At 35.7% G+C, this 5,604-nt stretch overlaps 1 long non-coding RNA gene across 1 annotated transcript; it reads right to left on the reverse strand.

Annotated features, from left to right (window-relative positions):
• Positions 1-449: 449 nt before the first annotated feature.
• Positions 450-1,576, reverse strand: LOC123308121. Its single transcript, XR_006537056.1, has 2 exons — positions 618-1,576; positions 450-577 (listed from the first exon to the last, which is right to left on the reverse strand). It is a non-coding gene; the product is annotated as an uncharacterized LOC123308121 (long non-coding RNA).
• Positions 1,577-5,604: the final 4,028 nt, after the last annotated feature.

Below are 5,604 nucleotides of genomic sequence, written 5' to 3' on the forward strand. Positions count from 1 at the left end.
ATTCTAATGTCCATATATACATCAGTGTATGGGTTTATAAGTAAAAAATAAAATAGAAATGATTCTAATGTCCATATATACATCAAAGTGTATGGGTTTATAAGTAAAAAATAAAACAGAAATTATTCTAATGAGCTCTGGGAATTATTGGTTAGAAGACTGAAGGAAAACACTGTTTTTTTTTAACTTTGTTGACGTTTCATCAGTACTTTGCTGATTTCTTCAATTCAATTTGGGGAAATCCTTCATCACAAAGCACTAATATTCCTGTAACCAATAATTCCCATATAAATGTAAAAAATAAATTCACACTTTTCCCACATTTATCAAAACTTCATTCCTACCTCCTTCCATGGCTCTGTCACATGTCAATGCCTAGGTTTCTTACACGATTTCAAATATTTTTCACGGGCTATCTGCTTTATGGGATCATACATACCTGGAGCATTTTTATTTATTTTGTATGTTGCCCTTCACAATTGCATTAACACGTTTACACCAAAAATACAAACTACATTTTACAAATAAATTACAGGCAGCAGTTCCTGAGTCAGAATGTAACTGACAGTGAACTGGCCTGAAATTTACTTGCTGCTGTAATTTTTCTTTGAGAACACCTCCTACATTCTCAAAGTGGCATAAGCGTGGAATAAGATAATACAAACGTGAAAAACACTAGATGATGAAAAAAACTACCTGGTACCACCATTTTTGAATCTGCTCTATATTTTCTAGCCTCGATGAAATCTGTATTTTGAACAAGCTCATGGTTTGATAGTAAAAGTTGTTTACAGTCAGAACATGTCAAAGTTTTCGAGAGGCGTTTCGCGAAATATCCGCTCATGTACATCAATATGTTCTCTGCTACTCTCGACTTTCGAGTCAGAGATACATTTAGTGGGAGAGTAGGAATAGGAGGTGTCTCCCTGGAGGGTCCAGCCTCACCTTCCATATTCCCAATCAGGAATTCGCTCAAATTATTAAGAGCGCCTTCTGAAAAATCACTCACAATTTGCATTCAGACAATGGTGTGACAAAAAATTATTGACCAGTAAGGCTTTAAAGGAGCTTTCGAAATAGGAGGCATCTGGAGAAGCATGCCTGCCTCCATGGCTTCTAATTGCTCCAAAACAATTTTCAAGAGGGTTTTGATTCAATGCTCTTGTCAAAACATAATTGAATTTATGTTTCGACAACAGATTTTTCGTAACCCTCATGAATCCTCTTACTGTGAAAATTAAATGTTTCAAGGAGGGCACTGAAACCAGGCAGTTCTTTTCATTTGAAAAATATTTCATGCTCTTCAGGCATGTAATAGAATTCCTCCAGAACTCTTGGTGACACGATCCATTAGTCACACCTCCTTTCAATGGTTTGCCACTCGGAGCCAATTTAGTATTGCTGTTAAGACTATCCAATAGCTTGTCTATTGAAAGGATGAGTTCTGCAGTACCCACAGCTTCTGGCGGTAACCTATTCTCATGATCGATATCTGTGAAATAGAGAACACTTATGAGTACCTATTTTCATACAAGAAATAAAAAAATCACAAGTACTTCAAAGCTAACAGTTCTTACAAAGTGTCGAAATCATCGCAATGAAAATAAACTATATTTACTCCATGTAGAAATCCTTTTCATAAGAGACCCAACTTGATGTGAAAACAATTGTGTGCAGCATGATACCTTTATTTTCCTAACTTTGCCTCTCAACACATGGTCGGTTAGTTTTGGGCACATTATTACATCATCTGAAGAATCCAGGAAATAAAATGTCTCTATGTGTGACCACTTCGCTACTCTTTCTATACCCTCATGACAAAAGTGCAGGTCTTTTGTCATGAGGTTATTACGAATCCCTTTGATCAAATGTGGAACATCGAACAAAGGGATGATTTCCTGCTTATTCACAAGAAATCCAAAGTAGCGGTTCTCCAAGTGATGCCTGAGGCAATACTCCTTTCTGTCTTTCTCCTGAAAGACAGAAGCACAATTTGCACCCCCCTGGCCACACACAGTACAAACCTCCTTCAAACCAATCTCTTGGCATGCTTGAATTATTTCTTTCACTGCATTCTTCAGATTTGTTGTCTTTTCAGGACCACTGCTGGAGGTGTAGGAAATTGGTTGCTTCCATTGCTTTCCCAACCCCTTCAGAAGAAACACTGTCACATGTTCGGCAATATCCGGCTTCCTTGAACGTCCTGTGTCTGGCACTCCTTTTATATTGTCTTGCTTACAATCATATTGCAAGGAAGGAGTGACAGACATTTCATCGAACATGAGGATACAGAACTTGTCCTCCACCGGCATTTTAGTGACAGTTTTCTTTAAGGATATAAATACCTGCTTATTTATACCTGCTTTCAGTGGCATCTTACTAAGAAGCTGACCCAGTGTTTTCTTTGAAGGCAAGGTGAAAAGTTTCGACAATAAACGATATCCTCTTCCACTTGCCTTCAAGAGAGACAGAGCCAGAATTTTGTCCTCAACTTTGAATCGCCTTCCTCTAGGCTTGACATGCTGGTTTCTGACTTGAGCCATTATAAAATCATATGTGGGCTCAGAAACACAATTCATCAATTTGATGAAACTTTCGGATTTTTTTGCCCTGCCGAACTATTCTTTTTGATAATACTCTCTCATCATAAGATAATCTTCTTTGCCTTCATTTTACATTTTTACATTTTACATTATGGGTTGTCTTTCCTACGAAGTGGGAAGTCCCTGCGAACAATTTTGTCTTCTCATCATCCTCAGTTTTAGAAGAATTTCCTTGATCATGTACTGCTCTGAAAGTAGTAGTTTTACAACTACACGTGTTCTGTTTATTTGAATTTATCTTACCAGGAAGAAATAAAACAGGTATGGCAGTTTCGTCAGTTTGCGAAGAATTCCCTTGAGAATCATCATGATCAGATTGCTCTGAAGATCCTACAAAATATAATTAAAAAAGTTTATGAACTTTGTATAACTGATATATAAATAGCGTCAATAAAATATGGTAAATTGATGTGGCCAATACTTGATGAAAATGTAGAATAAAACTAAAGAAAACTGTTTTACATGACTCACTTCCCAGTTGACCAGTAACATATCTGTTATGTTTTCTACGGAGACCTAATAAGGAACTTTGTTATGTAGTATTTTTTCGTAATCATTACGTAACCGATCCGCGATTTAGGATGTGCCCGCGCTGTATTCAGAATATGTGAAATTTCTGTAAACGCCATATGCCGGCTATGTGGTATTCACGTAACATATCTAGAAACTTGTTCTATATTTGTGATGTACCAATTTTAGATCAAGAAGGGAGTATGACTATGAAGCTGTGCTCTATCCCAGATACATCAATGTTTCATGTTGGTGATATAGCTACTCTATCGAGGGTATATAGGTGAAAGGACAAACTTTCAATATTATTATTCTTTTTGCAACAAAATGAAGAAGTTAGTACAGCATTTCAGCTGACATCTTGGTTGTTTTATAAAATACCTGCTTATATTTCCTAATACACTGTTCGAACAATTTGGGTAAATCCCCTACGAATACGTAACATTTTCATTTGAAATTGAGAAAATTAATTCGATGTGTGTGGTAGACACACTTATTTAGTGAAAAAAAGATTGTGACTTCTAACTGAATATTATGAAGAACGTGTTGAAAAATTATTTTATTTTTACATATCTCTATGTTCAAGTGTTTCCCCGCCAATTTCTGAAACGCTGAAACGACGGTTTTTATCGATCGCTTTTATTCGCGCCAATTCCTGAAAGAACCAAAGAACGGCGAACGGCAACGGGCATAATCATATAACCGCTTATTCCACACACGAGACGAGTACTCGCGCTAGTGCTATAAGGTTGTTATCAATAATGTCTACTCAAAGATTTTTGGATATCTGAAATCAAGTAAGTATACCACTAATTTTGTTCTGTTTTTTTACTAACTTCAGATTATTTTTTGCTAGTTTGTTCAAATTGAAATTGAAACTATGCCAAAATATCGCAAAAGTTTCTCGACTATATCTAAAAGGCATCAACGAAGAATAACTTCCCGATTTCTTCGAAGTTTTGAAGGATTTGAAAATGATCCCCCGTTATCAGCACCCAATTGTCCTCCTCCAATAACTTCAAATAAAAATTTCAACGCTAGTTCGTTTATTGTTGATACTGGAAATGATCCAGTTCCTATTTCCTCTGAATTTTCTGGAAATCCTGATACAAGTGTATCATGGAAATCTTCTCATTTTCAAAATGATCACACCCTCACTCCTGGTTGTTCCCATTGGACGTCAAGCACTGATAATATTTTACCCAGTATTCAATCAAATGAAAGTTTTCAACAAGAAAGAGTAAATGTTCAGAAACATAATGATAAATAAACTTCTTCGATTGTTGATTTCCTATGGTCATGATGATCTACCGACTGATGCTCGATCTTTACTACATACTCCTAGGGATAAAGATATAATATCTATCAGTCCAGGTTCTTATTTCCACTTTGGTTTAGAAACGTCCTTGCTCAATTCCATGAGCAAATCATTCAATACGAATGATTCTATTCCTAAAATTATAGAACTTAAAGTAAATGTTGATGGACTTCCTATTTCTAAGAGTTCCGGAAGCCAATTCTGGCCCATACTTGGACAAATATGTTGCATCACTAAATATGTGGAACCTTTCCCTATTGGCATTTACCATGGAATGACAAAACCTAAAGATCACAATGAGTTTCTCCGTCTATTTGTTCATAATTTCAAAGAAATTTCCAAAAAAGGTATCATTTTTAGGAATATTCACTATCAGGTCAAAATAAAGTCCATAATCTGTGATGCACCTGCACGTGCCTTCATCACAGGTGTTAAAAATCACACAGGATATTTTGGGTGTCATAAATGTTCACAAGAAGGTGAATATATTGATCATCGTATGACCTTTCCTGAAATGAATGCCCCTCTTCGAACTGATCATAGTTTTCGTCACCGACTTCAAGAAGAACATCATAGATGTGATACAATTTTAGAATCCCTTGAGATTGGTATGGTATCACAGTTCCCCCATGATTACCTTCATTTGATCTGCCTTGGTGTTGCGAAAAAACTTCTCCAACTCTGGACTAAAGGTAACAAATCATGCAGAATGAACCCAGTTCAACAAAGTAATGTTTCTGAAATGTTAGTTTCTTTTTCCCCCTTTATTTCCAGTGAGTTTTCTAGGAAACCTCGAAGTCTTAGTGAACTTGATGGATGGAAAGGAACAGAATTCAGAATTTTTTTATTGTATACAGGACCTTTAGTTATGAGAAATAATTTGTCTCACGCAAAATACATTCATTTTTTAAGTCTGCATGTGGCAATCCGTATTTTGACTAGTAGAAACCTTCATTTGAGCTTTTTAAATTATGCACAATCTCTTCTTGAATATTTTGTTTCAAACTTCAGTATTTTGTATGGTGCAGAACATTTAACTTATAACGTTCATAATTTGATTCATATTTGTGATGATGTTAAAATCCATGGCCCTTTAGATGATTTCAGTGCTTTTTCGTTTGAAAATTATTTAGGAAAAATAAAATTCAAAACAAAAACAGCAAATCGACCTTT

The sequence above is a fragment of the Coccinella septempunctata genome, chromosome 2 (genome assembly GCF_907165205.1).
Source record: "Coccinella septempunctata chromosome 2, icCocSept1.1, whole genome shotgun sequence".
Classification (NCBI taxonomy): domain Eukaryota; kingdom Metazoa; phylum Arthropoda; class Insecta; order Coleoptera; family Coccinellidae; genus Coccinella; species Coccinella septempunctata.